Genomic DNA, 18,997 nt, shown 5'->3' with positions numbered 1-18,997 from the left:
TCAGAAGATCTAATTTCTTATCTTTTTTAATTTTTTTTTAGTTTTTTTCTTTCTTTTCTTTCTCCCTCCGTGAAGTTTCAGATTTGACTAGAAGGACGCTTTCTTCTTTTTTTGTAATCTTGTCCTCAAGTGGACTGCCCAGTTCCCCCCTTTTTTTTGTTTTAGTTTTTAGTTTGTTTAGTGTTTTATTTCTCTCCTATAAATAGAACATTTCCAGTCTTTTTTTGTATGAATTGTCAAGAGGAGTTGTGGTTCTCTGTTTATATATAATAGCCTAATATTATATTACACATGATTTTGACAGTGTATATCATTTTCTTTGTTTGTACGTTTATTCTATTATGTATTTGATATAACTTCACCTCTGATTCGTATCTATTCATATAAATTATTTAATCAATAAAGAAAGATTGAAAATGATGGTAAATGCAGCGTATTAAACGGCGCTTACTTCTGGGGAGGGTAGCAATGGCAAATTTAGATAAAATACTGAAGTGCAGAGACATAACATTGTCTGCGAAGGACCGTAGAGTCAAGTATATAGTATTTCCAGTTGTGATGTAAGGCTGTAACAGCTGGAGTATTAATAAGGCTGAATACAAAATAATCAACGCCTCTGAACTTGGATGTTGGGGGAAAGAGTTCGTTGGACAGCAAGAAGATCCAACAAGTCAATACTTGGAGAAATACGCCAGACTGCTCACTGGGAAGCTTGAAAAGCTCAATTATTTTGACCACATCATGAGGGGACAGGATTCCTTGGAGAAGACTCTCATGTTCGGTAAAACAGAAGGCAAAAGGAGAGGATGGCAGAGGCTACGATGGATAGATAATATTAATCAGGAAATGCCTATACCCTTGGGGTATCTTAGAGAGGCAGTCTCCAGTAAAGAGGCTTTGTGTGCAGTAATGCTGTTGTATTTGGCTGTGTTCATGTGTTTTCATGTATGTTTTGAATGTCTACTAAACTTGAACATAAATTGGACAATGATTGTATCATAAACAAAAAAAAAAGAATGAATATAGATGTTTTCAGTCAATAACAGACTTGTAAGTGTTGCATTTTGTCCCTAATGCAGACAGGGAGCAGCCATACTCCAAGCATCTGACCACACAACACCCACTGGGGCAGCCTGCTGGCCCGAGGTGTGTCTGTTTACTCCGCCGTTTAAACCCAGACACCTCAAACAAAAAGCAGCCACCGGGTCCCTCCAGCCCAACGTGTCAGATAGTAAGATCGTGACTTGCTGTTAAAATCACTCGACTCCGCACTTGCAGGCAACACTTTATTGGTGTCCACTAAAAATATGCTGAAGCCTTCTCCATCCGAGCTCATTCTGAGGAGATAAATCCCCTGAACTCCCACTTCAGTCCATCGCCCTGACAGCTCCGCCAACTCCTTGCGAAGGAAATTCCTAAATGACGAAGCCCATATCCCTATTGGTTGGTATGCTAAATTGGTATTTGGTTTCACCAATGAGAGACAAGTAAATGTCACGTCACTTCACGAGAGATACCGGTCACGCGCAGCATGCTTAAATCTTCTCATCGTCAGCCCGAGGGTGACGAATTTCCGCGAGAGGGCGCGCGTGGGCAGTGGGCGGGGCGGTGAGCTGGTGTGCGGTAGATGGGGAGACTGTAGAGTCAGTAACAGGGAACGGGGAGCGCGTCCCTCGGTCCCGTACAATGCGGACCAGCTCACCAATTGTGTCATGGTCGATCTGCAACCTGCTGGGATACAACATTAACACACAAATCTCGATGTATATACTTAATCAATGTATGGTTTCTTTTCACTTGAACTTATATTGGCTTACACTAATTAAACTGTCAGAACTTTTCTAATCAACACACCAAGTACATAAGTGGACCACTCGGCCTACCGAACCTGCTGCTGATCTGATTTAAACTTTCGTTACGCATTCTCCCATGTTCATTTCGTTAACACTTCAAACCCACTCTTCATAAACAAACAGAGCTTTGAATGGAATAAAAGGCTTTAATTTCTCTGGGCAGTGAGCAGAAAGAGTTCCTAACTCCCGCGATCAATATTGGCAAAAGAATAGGAGGGTAAGAGGGTGAGTGGGGAGGGGGAGGGGAAACTGTTGCTGCGATGCCCTCTCCACAGCCAATCTTTCCACAGTCTCTCTGAACATTGCATCTACCTTTATATCAACTCCTCCATCATCTGACCCAACACGCTGCTTCCCTTACTGAGTTTAAACCGACTCCGGCAGCTCCAGTAGTCTTGGCTGCAAGGACATTCGTTCATCTCAAGTACAGGTATAACCCATGGCTTTGGTACAGGATCAAATGGGAACATTGCAAAACCTATTTCTGCTTAATCACAGATTCATAGGTTCTGACAATTTATTGGTAGAAAAACACGATGACGACAGGGTATGTAAATTTAAATTATTCGTTGGCATTTGCTAGTTCAGACTGAATGAAATGTGGTGCTGGGACATTTGGCTTCAAGATGGTTTGCTCCTAGCAGAGGCTTGCACGACGATATACTCGAGGGCAAGTATATCATTGCAGCTTGCAATAGACAGAGGAGTCAATGACATGTTCCTGTAGTTCATGGTAATTCCACATTTCTGCATTCACTAGAGCCGGAAGCGCTGCGGTGTCTTCTAAAGGGAGAAAACTTTCAACGCATTTTGAGATGATTGGGACCTAACACAGACAAGCAAGGAAACATCAGACCAGATAAAGAGTTTGAAATGAGCAAATAATGTGAGGAATATGCATGGCTTCACAGAGCTGATGCTGACAGCGCATCAGTAGATCTGGAATGATTGCAACTGGCACTGCTACATTTATTCCGCATCACTCCAGCTATTTCCTCTTTTCCTTGGTACAGAAATGTAATTTCTAAAGGAGTAGTGTTTGAGTAAATGAGACACACCAAACTTTCTCCTGACTTTCAATGGAAACTCTGAGTCAGAAGGGTTCTGTCGAATTGATGATCTCCGTCCTCGGGCTGGTTCACTTGTTGCTGTTGCCTCGTTTTCAGTTCTGGTTCACTTCCAGTTGTGGGCATTTCTTCCAATAACCCTCTCACCGGAGATCTAACTTCAATAAAAGAAGTAATGAAGTATGTTACTAAAACAAACGAGAACAAAGCGTTAACCTGACATTTAAATTTTGAGCGCATATGTCATGATCCGAGTGAAGAAATCTGTAACTGTTCCTCAAATTTTACAAAGCCTGATATGGGATACAAAGGAACACAGACAAAATGCTGGAGGAACTCATCAGGCCAGGCAACATCTGGATGTCAATGCTCCTCTCTTCCAGCTGCTTAGTTCCTCCAGTATTTTGTGGGTGTTGCTTGGATTTCCAGCAGCTGAAGATTTTCTCTTGCTTGTGATGGAATACAAGGAAGTCATCATTCAGTCATAGTATAAGATACAAGTCATAATATATAACAGGAGAATTATGTGATAAAGTCATTCTAGTCTTCTCCATAATCAATCATGAAGGATTATTTTCCAACACCGTATTCCTGCTTCCTGCTATAATTCTCAACCAATTTAGAAATCCAGAACATGAATATACCCAACGATAGCCTCCACCACTGTTCGTGGTGACAAATTCCACAGATCAAACAACCTTTGGCTGAAGTAATGTCTCTCATCTCAGTTTTAAAGTGACGCTTCTTTATTCTGAGGCTGCACTCTCAGATCCCAGACTCTCCGTCTAATCCAGACACCCTCTCCATTCCCACTTCATGCAGGCTTGTTGTTATTCAGTTGGAAAATATTCATCCGCGCTGTAACTTCAACCCCCACCCCCCAACCAACCCTAGATATGGGGGGGGGGGGTGATTTACTTTTCAGCTGGTTTGGCACACCATTGTGGCCGAAGGGCCTGTTCCTGTCATGTTCTGTTCTATCTTCAGCATCCTGAGTTTCTGTTTGACTCCCACTGGCCGATAGACAGGTGAGAGTGAGGGGAAATTTCCGATTGTGAATTGATTTCCAAAACCCCGGTCTATTTCTACTGGTGCAAACACAAAACAGCCTATTTAATCACAGCCTCTTCCTGTGAGGGATGGAATGGGAACTCATTCTCTGCTTTGCTTCCAAAGAGACTTCAGAACTAAATATCTGGGCACAGAACAGAAATACTCACTCAACATCTCATAAACCCTGACAACTTGATTCCCTGATTCATTTTATCTGGTTCAAGACATGTGTGGTATTCCAGGATCCAACCTCAGAAGGTCACAGCCCGCACATCTTTTCCACATCTCACACTGGGTGTTCCCGCATCTCACTCTGAGAGATTCACGCTACTAATATCCAGCCACCTGAGACGTCTGCTTAATTACGGAAGGAGTAACATCCAGCCGCATCTGTAAAAGTACCAACGTGGACCGAAGCCCAAACACTGCCAGTCCCATATTCCTGGAAACCACATACCAAGATTGCATCGCAAGCACCAGCTCTCCCAGGGCTCTTTGCTGCCGGTAATATGCGGCAGTGTCTCAGCTAATCCCAATTCAAAAACTTACACTCCCACACCAACCCGTGACAGAACTGGAGCCTGATGATCCTCTTTCTCGACGGGGATTAGCTGTAAAACATGGGCCTTGGACCACAAAGAGGGTGCTGATACATTTTAGCTTGTTCCCACAGTTACATTGAACACAGTTGTTCATTATTTTATTGAGTGTGGTGTAGCACAGGTCAATTAGCAGCCACTTTCCCCGTCGTGTAACAGGAAGAAAATGTTTTAAATATAAAATTGAAAATATAGCATTGGTAACTCAGTACAGCAGATTTAATTTTGTTCTTTTGATGCAGAAATGATTGACTGACTGCAAGATGTTTGACACACTGAACAGAATTGCATAAATACAATCCCTACAATCTTCTTCATTCCATCCCGGACAGTAAATGCTTGAAGCATCCTTGTATCTGAAGCCACTCTCTCTCCACTGAGAGTCAGCAACCAGAGAGAGATAAACACGTTCAACACTCTCTGCAGCTCTGGTGAGCTGTTGCCCTGGTGACGGAGGAAGTGGCTCGCAAAGATAACCGAGTGGGGAAACAACAAACTCAGTGTGACACGTTCTCGGTTTCATTGTGACAAAGGTGAACTGAACATTCAGCCATTTTGTAATGGTGATACTAAAATTCCAGTGGTTGTATTCACCATTTCTGGGTGCATACAGTAAGTTTCATGGTAGTTTCAGCTCTACAGAGCTCTCAGAAGTGCAGATGCTGGTCCAAAATAAAATCACATTGTTGGATTCGACCTGTCGATTGTGTGTAGAAGTTTCAATTGAGATTCACAGAGCCCTTGGAGCACAGACACAGGACTGTTAGCCCATCCAGTCCGTGCCATGTTCGGTGTGGTTCCATCTCCCTGCACCCAGACCATAGCCCTCTATCCCTCCCTCATTGATATACCCACCCAAACATCTCTCAAATTCTACCATCGAGCCTCCATCTCTTACTTCTGCTGGGAGTTGGTTCCGCATTCGCACCACCCTCTGATTGAAGTAGTTCCCCTTCAGATTCCCCATAAATGTGACACTTTTTGCCCTAAATCCATGATCTTACCCAACCTGAGGGGAAAAGTCCTACCTTTATTCACCCTATTTATACCATCATAGATTTCTATATCTCAAGCGGGGGTTCCCAACCTGGGATCCATGGACCTCTGCTTTAATTGTAGGGGCAAATGACATAAAAAAAGTTGGAACCCTGCATATACCCCATCATTTCTCTGTATTCCAGGTAATCAAGTTCTAACCTGTTCAACCTATGACTATAATTATTTTCTGAAACACCAGCAATGTCCGTGTAATTTTCCATGCTCTTTTTCACGCCTATCGATATCTTTCTTCCCAGCAGCTGAACGGAACTGCACACAATTCCGCAAATTTGGAAATCACGGTGTCTGTTACAACTTTAGCATTAATATCCCAACCACTCTTCTTAATAACCTGCGTTATAAAGGTCAAGATGCCCAAAACTCTCTTTACGACTCTGGTGCTACCTTAAAGGAATTGTGGATCTGTAACATCCACGCCAGGACAATTAGGCTCCAAACAGTCATTTCCCCCAAGTAGTGAGCCTGATCAACACCTATACCCATAATCCACCCTCCACACCCTACCCACTACTAGTTTCCTGACAGTTCTAGGCACTTCTCTGCCTAAAGTAACTTTATGGACAGACAATCAATATCAGTCTCTATATCTTCAGATTCTCCTGTGCCTATCGTCACTTTAGGGACATACAATCAATGTTTTAAGCATTCATACTTTATTTGTATTATTGTGGTCTCTGTCATTTTGTTGTTGTTTTTTTTTTCTCTGTGTCCTGCTTCGAACACAGAGTAACAATTATTTTGTTCTGCTGTACTGGAGTGACATTATGCAAGCTTGAATCCTGAACCCTTGGAAAAATAATATGACCAACCACATTATCTATACTCCCTCTTGATTTCCTAAACTCCTACAATGTCACCTCCATTCTCCTCTGGAATGAAGATCCAGCTCGGCCAACCACTTCCTATGACTCGACCCTATAGTCCAGGCAGCATCTTCAGCAATCTCGTCTGCAACCTCTCCAGACTGATAATATCTGTACTACAGTAGGGTAAACACAACTGTACGTAATACTTTGTGTATCCGCACCAAAAAATTATATAAACACAATATAATGCCCATAATCCAGAACTCAATACCCTAACTAATGGCCAGCATTATTAAAACCCTCTTGTTCACCCTCTATACTTGCACGTCCACTTTCAGTGAACTGTACTCTTTTCACCCCAGGTCGCTCTGTTCCACAACACCCGAAGTCCTCCTGTTCACTGTACCAATCCTACCTAGTTGACTGTCCAAAATGCATCATCTCTCACTTGACCAAGTTCAAAACCATTTGCCATTCCTCAGCCCATCTCAAAAGCTGACCAAGATGTCTTTGAAATTCAGTGTCAGCTGTTGCCATAACAACCAGTCTCCCGAATTTAGTCTCCCTGTATACCCATGGCTGTGTCGCCACCCACAGCTCTAATCTGCTAATGAAATTTATCGACGACACCGCATAGATTGGCCTCCTCTCAAGCAATAACGAGGTGGCCTACAGGGAAGAGGTCATCTCTCTGACACAGTGGTGGCAAAGTAACAACTTTCCTCTCAATGTCGCAAAAACAAAGGAGCTGGTTGTGGATTACAGAAGGAATGGAGGCGGGTAAACCCCTGTTGACATTAGTCGATCTGGGGCTGAGTTAGTGAACAGCTTTAAGTTCCTCGGCTTCCCCATCACCAAGAATCTCACACTGTCTGTTCACATCAGCTGTGTGGTGAAAAAGGCACAAAAGCGCCTCAGACGGTTGAGGAAGTTCGATATCATAGAACATAGAATAATACAGCACATTACAGGCCCTTCGGCCCACAATAATGTGACGACCATCAAACCCTGCCTCACATATACCCCCCTCCAGCTTAAATTCCTCCGTTTACCATAGTTGTCTCTTAAACTCCACTAGTATATTTGCCTCCACCACTGACTCAGGCAGTGCATTCCACGCACCAACCACTCTCTGGGTAAAATACATTCCTCTAATATCCTCCTTGAACTTTCCTCCCCTTACCTTAAAGCCATGTCCTCTTGTATTGAGCAATTGGTGCCCTGGGGAAGAGGCGCCGGCAGTCCACTGTGTCTATTCCTCTTAATATCTTGTACACCTCTATCATGTCTCCACTCATCCTCCTACTCTCCAAAGAGTAAAGCCCTAGCTTCCTTAATCTCTGATCATAATCCATACTCTCTAAACCAGGCAGCATTCTGGTAAATCTCTTCTGTACCCTTTCCAATGCTTCCACATCCTTCCTATAGTGAGGCGACAAGAAATGGACACAGTACTCCAAGTGCGGCCAAACCAGAGTTTTATAGAGCTGCATCATTACATTACGACTCTTAAACTCTATCCCTCGACTTATGAAAGCTAACACCCCATAAGCTTTCTTAACTACCCTATCTGCCTGTGAGGCAACTTTCAGGGATCTCTGGCATGTACCCCCAGATCCCTTTGCTCCTCCACACTACCAAGTATCCTGCCATTTACTTTGTACTATGCCTTGGAGTTTTTCCTTCCAAAGTGTACCATCTCACACATTTCCGGGTTGAACTCTATCTGTCACTTCTCAGCCTACCTCTGCATCCTATCAATACCTCTCTGCAATCTTCGACAATCCTCTACACTATGTAGAATATCACCGACCTTTGTGTTGTCTGAAAACTTGCCAACCCACCCTTCTACCCCGACATAAAGGTCATTAATAAAAATCAAGAAACGTACAGGTCGCAGAACCGATCCTTGTGGGACACCACTAGTCACAACCCTCCAATCTGAATGTAATCGCTCCACCACGATCTCTGCCTTCTGCGGGCAAGCCAATTCTGAATCCACCTGGCCAAATTTCCCTGGATCCCATGCCTTCTGATTATCTGAATAAACCTACTGTGTGAACTTGTCAAACGCCTTACTAGAATCCATGTAGATCACGTCCACTGCACTACCCTCATCTATATGCCAACACCCCTAAATCAGAAGAAGATTTTTTTTGGGGGGCACAACTGAGAGCATCCTAACTCGCTGCATCACTGCTTGGTATTGGAACTGTACATCCCTCAATCGCAGGACTCTGTAGACAGTGGTACGGACAGTCCAGCACATCTGTAGTTGTGAATTTCCCATGATTCAGTATCTTTACAAGGACAGGTGTGTAAAGAGGGCCCGAGAGATCATTGGGGACCAGAGAAACACCAACCACAATCTATTCCAGCTGCTACCTTCCGAAAAAATGCACCGCAGAATAAAAAACCAGGACCAACGGGCTCCGGAACAACTCCTTCCACCCGGCCATCAGGCTAATTAACTCACGTTGATCTGTGGTAATCTATATTATATGGAATGTTCAAATGATTTTAAATTATAAATTACTTTGTTTGCACATCGCACATTTAGAGGGAGACGTAACGTAAATATTTTTACTCCTCATGTATGTGAAGGATGTAAGAAATAAAGTCAATTTAGTACAATTCAATTCAAATTTGCTAATCGTGCCTTGTACATTCATGTACAAATCAATGGCATGAATAATGAATTACAGAGGTGTCGACACTGACACACACATTCGACTCGCTACAGGCCTCCATTTGCTAAAACCATCTTCAATCATCTCCCTCTGTTTCTTGTTCTGGAGCCCGGTGTGAATCCACCTCGCCAGCTCCCCGTGAATCCCACGTGACTGAACCTTCCCGATCAGCTGCCATGCGGGATCTTGTTACAGACTTTACCAAAGTTCAGATGAACAACATCACTGCCCAACTTCACCCAACTACCTAGTTAACTTTTAAATAATCTCCAAAATACTTCACAGATATGATGTCCTATTGGGCAGTGTTGATGGTGATTTCCCCATAACCAATGCCCAACATCCCGGGATTTCAGCTTCACTGCAGACTGAGAAAATTCCGATCCCAGCTGTCGAATTACCAACCTGGACTGAAGCCCGTATACTGCCAGTTCCATATTCTCAGAGTCACCGGCCCAATATCATCACCCATGCAAAGACGCTTTGGTGCCGGCAATTTGCCGTGGTGTTTCTGCCATTTCCGATTCACAAACTGAGGTGGAATTGGAACCTAATGACCGTCTGCCGGGGCCGGTGGTCAGGCTGGTTCCCCGATCTGTATAGAGAATGCGGGTACACTTCAGCCTGACACCAGAGGCTAAACCGAACACATTTGATCACAATCTTCCTGCTGTGTGGGATCTTGCCCAGCACAGCTGGCTGCCATGTTTCCTGCAGTGTAGCAGGAACAAAATGTAAAATTATAAAGTAGGAAATGCTGGGAACTCGGTACATCAGACTACATCTCTGAAAGGACAAATGGTGGAAGACCCAGTTCCAGAACTGAGACTGTCCAAAATGCGGCCGATCTGCTGAGCGTTTCCAGTATTATCTCCTTAAATTTCCTGCAACTGTAGTATTTTCTCCATCTTCATTTTAATGCACAGATAGTAACTGATTGCCACCCTAGACTGTAAATACCACCCCACCCCAACTAATTTGTTAGTTCTGAGTTCATTCTGACCCTGGTGTAACACATCCCATACAGTCAATAGTCACAGCATCCTTTCCTCCCACTATCATTCTGTTACATTTGCTCCCGAGGCCACTGTCTCTGCGCTGAGAGGCGGTGACCACAGAGCGATAAAAAGTGCAACACTTGCTTCAGCTCTGACGGGCCGTTACCCTGGAAACAGAGGAAGTGGCTCCCTGAAAATAACCGAGAAAGGAAATAACAAACTTAACATCAGATGCTATGAGTTCAATTATGACAAAGATTAACTCTGCAGCCATTTTGTAATGGAGAAACTAAAATTGAAATGGCTGCAATTACCCTGCCACGTGCTGTGTTCAATTAAACTTCTGGTAGTCCTGTCTATATAAAAATATCCTGGAAAAGATGCAAAACAAAATTTCACAATGAAGACAAAGTTTGAAAGAGAGATTGCTGAAATCTATCATTGCGGCATTGGGATACAGACTGGACAGAGGTTGAACAAGATGGTTGATATATATCATTGAGGTGATGGGATACAGGCAGGGCCGATGTTGAACAAGTTGGTTGATATATCTCACTGAGGAGGTGGGATATAGGCTGGACAGAGGTTGAACAAGATGGTTGATATATATCATTGAGGTGTTGGGATACAGGCAGGGCAGATGTTGAGCAAAATAGGCAGGGGATGAGCAGATTGAGCCTGATGGGAGAAGAGGATCAAGGGCAATCTCTGATGGTCCTCCAGCAGTACACAGATCCTGAGATAATAGTACATGCTAGGAGATAACAGATTCCAATATAACAAAGCCAGAACAAACAATAAGTATTTTGGTGTGTGTTATTTTCTATACTGTACACTTTATCAATGCACCGCAGAAAGTATCCCATCCCGATACTTCACATCTTCATATGGCTACTGCTCTTCCTTTAACTGAATGAAATAGCGGAGAACTGTGGACACAGCTGTGTACAACATAGAAACCAACCTCCCCTCCATGGAGTCAGCCTATACTTCCCACTGACTGTGTCAAGGGCGGTGTCCATTCTGCTGTTATAAGCAAACTGAATGTTCCCCAGTGTGATGAGATGGACTCCTGACCTCACAGTCTAACAAGATGTGACCTTGCATCACATATCTACCTGCAGTGCAGTTTCTCTGTAACCAGAATGAGTTGTTACATTCTGTTTTTGTTTCACCTTATATCACCTCAATGTGTTGTTGTAATGTATTGCTCTGTGGGGATGACACCAAAGACAATGTTTCACTGTACATTGGTAACATGTAAAAAGAAGATTCCCCATTTTAATCGTGGGGAAATATTAGACAGCCTGGGTTGCTCCTTTAGAAATTCCGGAAGGAGTGTACAGATTTCCGGGAAACTCAGATACATGAAAAAAACTTAATTCTCCCATTAATAGGGCCACACATCGGGAAACATTGGCTGCATGCTGTCAAGTCGCAGAAATAGAAGAAGATGATGTAAACTTCCCAGTTCTCCCCAGAGGACGTGAGAGATCTGGATCTCACTGTCCTGTCTGAACGGGGAAGATGAAACTACCCATACACGAGGAGCAGTGTCCCGAGGGTGCGATTACTCTGTTTAACCCTCCGTCTGCAAGGACACAATGTACCGAACGTCCGCTTCCAGTGTGCTGGAAATATGTAAAACAATTATCGACCCCAGGCATCGATCCAGGTGAAGACTAGATCCACTACCGGGCTGGGTGATGGAGGTAAAGTTCCCCAGGTACAACTTAACGGATGGGCTTAGTCCTGACATCGCTCCTGGGACCAGAACACCAGGGGCTGAGCGGCAGTTCATGTCAGACGGTTTTGTGTGAAGGTCCCATAACCAGAACGACCACAACAGGTTGTATCCAGGAAGTGGGACGAGGCCGCCAGTTCGAGGAAATTTATGGGACTCACTTCCTAACATCAGGTTCCCCCCTCCCCCAGTAGTCACCGATGGGAAATTGTCAGTCGCGTTCACCCCGAGTGACCAGCCTCAATACTGACCGATGAGAACTTGATCAATTTGTCCCGCAGACAGTGATCGGTTCACTGGCTCCCAGTCGACGATCCCCTTCAACAGAGAATGGAAAGAAAACCCCAGCCCATCCGGAGACTGTGAGAGTGGGGGCGGGGCCTCGGAAGCGAAAACCTCAGATGCTGTAGATCTGCATTTGAAATGGGAGCGAGAACCTGGATTATGTGACGGGTGGAGGGTCTCCCGTCTGAACTGGCGACTACGTTCCTAGCCCCTCACACACTGCCCGACCGACCTGCCGCATTTTACACGTTATTTCATATTTACACCAGTTACATTTTTAATTTTTCCCTCTGTATCTTCCCGTCCCCATTGCTCCACCTCCCGGTTCTCAGAGTTACGGGCTCGATTCCCATCCCGGTCCGACGTAAAATTCCCACCCGAACAGGAATTGTGCAGGTTTCATTGGAATCACACTATTTTCTATCCACATCCATCCGGAGCTTCACTAGACAAGAACACTGAAACATCAAGTGAGAATCCGCTGGAGGTGGTCATTCAGCCCCTCAAACCATCAACAAGATGATGGCTGCTCTCCCATCTCAGGCAAATGTTTCTGCCCGATCCTCATTTCCTTGATCCCTTCAGTCTCCACACATTTGCCAGTCTCTGTTTTACGTGAGGATGATCGTTGAGTCTTCACCGCCCTCTGTGGTGGGGTTTTTCAGACATTCACCACCCTCAGAGTGGAGGCATTTCCTCTCATCTCAGTCCATCCCCTTTTTCAGAGACTGGGCCAGATGGACTGCATCCCAGCTCACTAGGTTTTTTAATCCTCCATGGAATTAATTTCCATCTTCTGCAGCCCCGTGTTGTCCCAACCACTCACCTTCCACTCATGTCATTATTTCCACCTTCCCACCTCCCCCTCACCTGGATCCACCTCTCACTCCCCAGCTCTTGCCCCATCCCCACCCCTCACCTCTTTTCTCTGACTATTTCCCGTCCACTCTCAGTCCAGAGGGAGGGTCTCGGCCCGAAATGTTGACGGTCCATTTCCCTCCACAGATGCTGCCCGACCCACTGAGTTCCTCCGGCAGTTTGTTCTTTGGTCTGTATAACCCGTGTTAGTATGGGGAGCGGGATTTTACACCATATTCCAGGTACAATCTCAACAAAGTCCAAATAATCGTTAAAGTCATTTTCACTCTTATACCTAATAACTCTTACAATAAATACAATGTCAAGACAAGTCACTTTTATTGTCATTGCGACCATAACTGCTGGTACAGTACATAGTAAAAATGAGACAACGTTTTTCAGGACCATGGTGTTAATTACAAAAACTAGACTGAACTACGTAAAAAAACAACACAGAGCAGAAAAAAAAACAAACACAACAACGACACCAGACTACAGACCTACACAGGACTGCATAAAGTGCACAAAAACAGTGCAGGCATTACAATAAATAATAAACAAGGCAATAGGGCAGTAAGGTGTCAGTCCAGGTGCTGGCTATTGAGGAGTCTGATAGCTTGCGGGAAGAAACTGTTACATAGTCTGGTCGTGAGAGCCTGAATGCTTCGGAGCCTTTTCCCACACTTTCTACCCAATGTACCTTCTACCTCCCTCCCTACCCACTGCACCTCAGTCCCTCACCATTAAACACACAGTTTTTGTTTCTCCTACAGAACTGGGTGATCTCACACTGGGCTCCAGCTGACCTGTTGCTCCCACTCACTCCTTTTGCCTCCGTCTGCCTGAAACCTCTCGACAAAAGATACAGAACATTGAACAGTACAGTACCTGAACATGCCCTTCGGCCCAAAATGTTTTGCTCAGCTAATTAAATTAGGAATCAAATGGCCAAATAATCCCTTCTGCTGACATAATGTCCACAGCTTCCTCACATCCAGGTGCTGATTTAAATATCTCTTAATATTGTGTCTGCCAGAACCATCACCGCGGGCAGCACATCATAGCAACCCTCCACTCTGTCTGGTAAAAACACTTGTACCTCACATCTCCTTTCAAACTAGCCGCTCTCACATCAAATACATGGCCTTTTGTATTAGACATTTACAACCAGGATAAAAAAATATTGTCTGTCTTCTCTATCTATGCCTCTCATAATTTTATACACCTCCATCATCTCACCCTAGCCTATATCACTCCAGAGAAAACAACCCAAGTTGTTATAGCTCATGCCCTCGAATCCAGGCAATATCCTGGTAAGCCTTTTCTGCACGCTCTCCAGGGACATTGACATCCTCCCTGGAATGAGGCAGCCAGAAATGTATGAAATACTCCAGATGTGGCCAAACTCACGTTTCATGAAGCTGCAACATAACTTCCTGAATTTTGAATGCTATATCATGACTAATAAAGGCAAGCATGTCATTTGCCTTCTTAACCAGCCTGTCAATCTGTGTAGCCACTTTCAGGGGGTGATGAACTTGGGACTCCAAGATCCCTCTGTTCATCGACACTGTTAAGGTCTTGTACTTGACACTGTAGTATCTCTATCATTGGCCTAGCGAGCTGCCAAGATGATCATCACTAATCAAATCTCACTGAGATTTCTCAGGTCCTGTTGAATTTATTGCCAAGTGCACAAGTACGGGAAGGTACAGGGACAGAGAAACACTGACTTGTGGCAGCATCACAGGCAAGTACATTCAGATAACACACAGAACATAAATTATACGATTCTCTTTCAGTAACAATCTGTAAATATAAGTTTTATATCATTAACAATATGGAAACATAAATGTATCAATAATCATAAATATACATTCTCTGTCATTAACATTATACAAATATACATTTTTTCCAAGAGCTGACTTGGAAATGTTTAATTTGGTCCCTCAGCCAAATTGTTGACACAGTTTGGGAACAACTGAGCTCCAAGCACTGGTTGCTAAAACACCAACTGGGACATCCTGTAGGGCCAAGAAGGGTCTGGTTATTCTTTCTCTTTAAACACAGGACCAGGAACAGGCCACTTGGCCCATCATGTCCATCCTGTAATTTAATAATACCCAACACCAGTCCATCCTTGCTCCCATCACCACTCCAATCTACTTTGCCCAGACCATTAGCCCCACTTGCAGGTCAACAGTCTGCCAGCAATTGTCCCCCAAAGTGGTGAATATCTCTGCTCGCCACCACCATGGCCTCAGACATTTCCACAGACGAGCCCCCTTGTCCCTTGTGTCATTGCTTCACACCAATGGGAAGAGAGTAATTCCTCTGTTGACTGTGGGGTGGGGTGGGTGGGTCAGACCATTGTTACCTCAGCCAGTAAAGTTCAACTGTTTCTGCGCCAGTGTGATGTAAGGAATTGCACACGCGATGTCAGATCCCAATGTGGGGAACCCACACGTGACATCAGGTATGTGGGGGCGCAGAGTGACAGCACATGTGGGTGAGAACTTGTTTTCAAAAGCTGTTTACTGGACATTTTTAATGATTTCATGGGGATAATGAAGAAAGCATAACAGATGTCATCACTGAACCCAGTGTTGTGTGAGGAAAAGTCCCCTGCCACATGCCCGGATTTGCCATGTTGTTGACGGAGTGGGCAGCGTAGCCATTTTCTTGAATTGGGTCACAAAACCCCAAATGTTTCTGGGGAGGACTTTCCAGGGTGATCTGGTTTAGGTGGTTCAGCCAGTGCAGTAATCTACTGTTTACTATTTTCATAAACAATGGCTTGACTGATGTAAACCGGATTCGGCTGCAGTGTAAACACAAGAGTCTTTGTCTCCTGGTAAACCAAACACCCTGACAATGAGAACCACAGATACCCCTTCCTGTAAGTCAGTGTATCATTCAAACAGCTGTTTGCTGAGAGGAATGGTCATTGAAGTTCTCCCAGATATAGTTGAATAGAGTTGAAGTGGAGTTCAGGGGTGTCACATTAAAAGGACAGGTCAGCCAGACCCTCTGTTTGGTCCATCTGACTAACCTTCCTGAACATTGTGTTTGTGACAGAGCCCCAGAGTCTGGGAACAGCTGAATGGCTGGAAGCAGGGGGTGATGCTAAGGGCAAACACGGGGAAATCTACAGATGCTGGAAATTCAAACACACACAAAAGGCTGGTAGAACACAGCAGGCCAGGCAACATCTATAAGGAGAAGCACTGTCGACGTTTCAGCCCGAGACCCTTCATCTCCTGACCTGACGAATGGTCTCGGCCTGAAACGTTGACAGTGCTTCTCCTTATAGGTGCTGACTGGCCTGCTGTCTTCCACCAGCATTTTGTGTGTGTTGTTGAGAAAAGCTCAAGCAAGTTTGCAGCAAGTAATTTCAAAGTATTTTTTATTTGGAAAGATATTAAGTATAAACTCTCCCCTTCGTTTCCATCTCCCCACTCAGAAGTGACCAAAAGCAGCTTCACAGGATGGAAGACCTTGAAATGAACAAACACTGAGGGAATGTGAGTGAATTTAAAGAGCTGGGATACTGACAGCACATCACCAGAGCTGGAGTGATTGCAACTGTTCTGACAGAGGCATAACTGGTACTTTTGGGCACATTCGGTCTCACTCCAACTATATCCTACCTTCCTTTGTACAGGTATGTGATGTCTAAAGGACCAGTGTTTGAGTAAAGGAGACTCACCAAACTTTCTCCTGACTGAATCACTGGTATCTCCGAGTCAGATGGGTTCTCTCCAGTTGGTGCTCTCAGTCCTCGGGTTGGTTCACTTGTTGCTGTTCCCTCGACTTCAGTCGTGGTTTGCTTCCAGTTGTGGGCTTTTCTTCCAATAAATCTCTCACCACAGGTCTAACTTTAACATGAAAGATAATGAAGTATGTTAACAATACAAAGGAGGTCAAAACATTTCTGCTCACTGAATTCTAAAGATTGAAGACAAATATAATGATCTGAATGTTCCTAAATAAAAACTCACTGAAAGACATAAGTCACAGGAACCGAATGAGGTGATTTTATCCATCGAGTCTGCTCCACCATTCAACCATGGCTGATTTTATTCCAAAACAATATTCCTGCCTTCCTCCTGTAACCCTGAAGCTCAACTCAAGTCAAGTCATTTTTATTGTCATTTCGACCACAACTGCTGGCACTGTACATAGCAAAAATGAGACAACGTTTTTCCAGAACATGGTGTTACAGGACACAGTACAAAATCTAGATGGAACTACGTAAAAAAACAACACAAAGAGAAAAAAAAACACACACAAACAACAACTACACTAGACTACAGACCTACACTGGACTGCGTAAAGTGCAGGCATTATAATAAATAATAAACAGGGCAATAGGGCAGTAAGGTGTCAGTCCAGGCTCTGGGTATTGAGGAGTCTGATAGCTTGGGGGAAGAAACTGTTACATAGTCTGGTCATGAGAGCCCAAATGCTTCGGTGCCCTTTCCCAGATGGCAGGAGGGAGAAGAGTTTGTATGAGGGGTGTGTCGGGTCCGTCATAATGCTGCTTGCTTTGTGGATGCAGCGTGTAGTGTAAATGTCCGTTACGGTGGGAAGAGAGACCCCAATGATCTTCTCAGCTGACCTCATTATCCGCTGGAGTGTCTTGCGATCCAAGATGGTGCAATTTCAAACCAGGCAATGATGCAGCTGCTCCAATACTCTCAATACAACCCCTGTAGAATGTGATGAGGATGGGGGTGGGAGATGGACATTCCTCAGTCTTCACAGAAAGTAGAGACGCTGATGTGTTTTCTTTGCTATGGAGCTGGTGTTGAGGGACCAGGTGAGATTCTCCGCCAGGTGAACAGCAAGAAATTTGGTGCTCTTTATGATCTCTACTGAGGAGCTGTTGATGTTCAGTGGAGAGTGGTTGCTCCATGTCCTCCTGAAGTCAACAACCATCTTTTTTGTTTTGTTCGTATTCAGAGACAGGTTGCTGGCTCTGCACCAGTCCGTTAACCGCTGCACCTCCTCTCTGTAAGCTGACTCATCGTTCTTGCTATTGAGACCCACCATGGTCCTGTCATTGGCGAACTTGGTGATGTGGTTCGAGCTGTGTGTTGCAGCACAGTCGTGGGTCAGCAGAGTGAACAGCAGTGGACTGAGAAGGCAACCCTGGGGAGCCCCTGTGCTCAGTGTGCTGGTGTTGTAGATGCTGCTCCCGATCCGGACTGACTGAGGTCTCCCAGTCAGGAAGTCTAGGATCCAGTTGCAGAGGGAGGTGTTCAGACCCAGTAGTCACAGCTTTCCAATCAGTTTCTGGGGGATGATTGTGTTGAATGTTGAACTGAAGTCTATGAACAGCGTCCGTACGCATGTGTCTTTTTTGTCCAGATGGGTTAGGGCCAGGTGGAGGCTGGTTGCAATGGCGTCATCTGTTCAGCAGTTGGTACGGTATGCAAGCTGCAGGGGGTCCAGTGAGGGGGGCAGCAGGGTCTTGATATGCCTCATGACGAGCCTCTCAAAACACTTCATGATGATGGATGTAAGTGCAACAGGGCGGTAGTAATTTAGTCAGGACGCTGAAGACATCTTCGGCATGGGGACGATGGTGGCGGCCTTGAAGCAAGTTGGAACGGTGGCGCCGCTCAGGGAGATGTTGAAGATGTCAGTGAGAACATCTGCTAGCTGGTCTGCACATCCTCTGAGCATTCTCATTCTCTCCTCAGATTATCACTCATTGCCTCCAAAGGAACCCCAAAAACAAACAACTGAGACCAGACCAGAAACACTCTGTCAACACCTGATGAGCCCGAGCAGCCCGATCTCCAGATCCATTTCACCAAGGCCACAATCTGTGATCGGGTCACACAGCTGAACGTGACACTTACCGACCCCAGAATCCTCACACATCCTCCCCACATCAGGGATTCCCCCACAACCAATGTCCAGCAACCCGAGACTTCTGATTCATTATGGAAGGAGGAACATTCAGCCCCAGCTACA

The 18,997-nt window shown here is 44.8% G+C and overlaps 1 protein-coding gene across 1 annotated transcript in view; it reads right to left on the bottom strand.

Moving 5' to 3' along the window:
* The window catches only part of LOC132389388 (NACHT, LRR and PYD domains-containing protein 3-like), a gene marked incomplete at its 3' end in the record, with an annotated part of 33,291 nt that overhangs the window by 12,671 nt on the left and 1,623 nt on the right, over positions 1-18,997 (bottom strand). Inside the window, exons 2-3 of the mRNA XM_059961916.1 lie at positions 16,722-16,886; positions 2,912-3,078 (exon numbers count right to left, since the gene is read on the bottom strand). The remainder of the gene's footprint in view (positions 1-2,911; positions 3,079-16,721; positions 16,887-18,997) is intronic.

This window comes from Hypanus sabinus, unplaced genomic scaffold, assembly GCF_030144855.1.
Source record: "Hypanus sabinus isolate sHypSab1 unplaced genomic scaffold, sHypSab1.hap1 scaffold_553, whole genome shotgun sequence".
NCBI classification, from domain to species: domain Eukaryota; kingdom Metazoa; phylum Chordata; class Chondrichthyes; order Myliobatiformes; family Dasyatidae; genus Hypanus; species Hypanus sabinus.
This window is presented reverse-complemented; position numbering and strand designations above follow the sequence as displayed.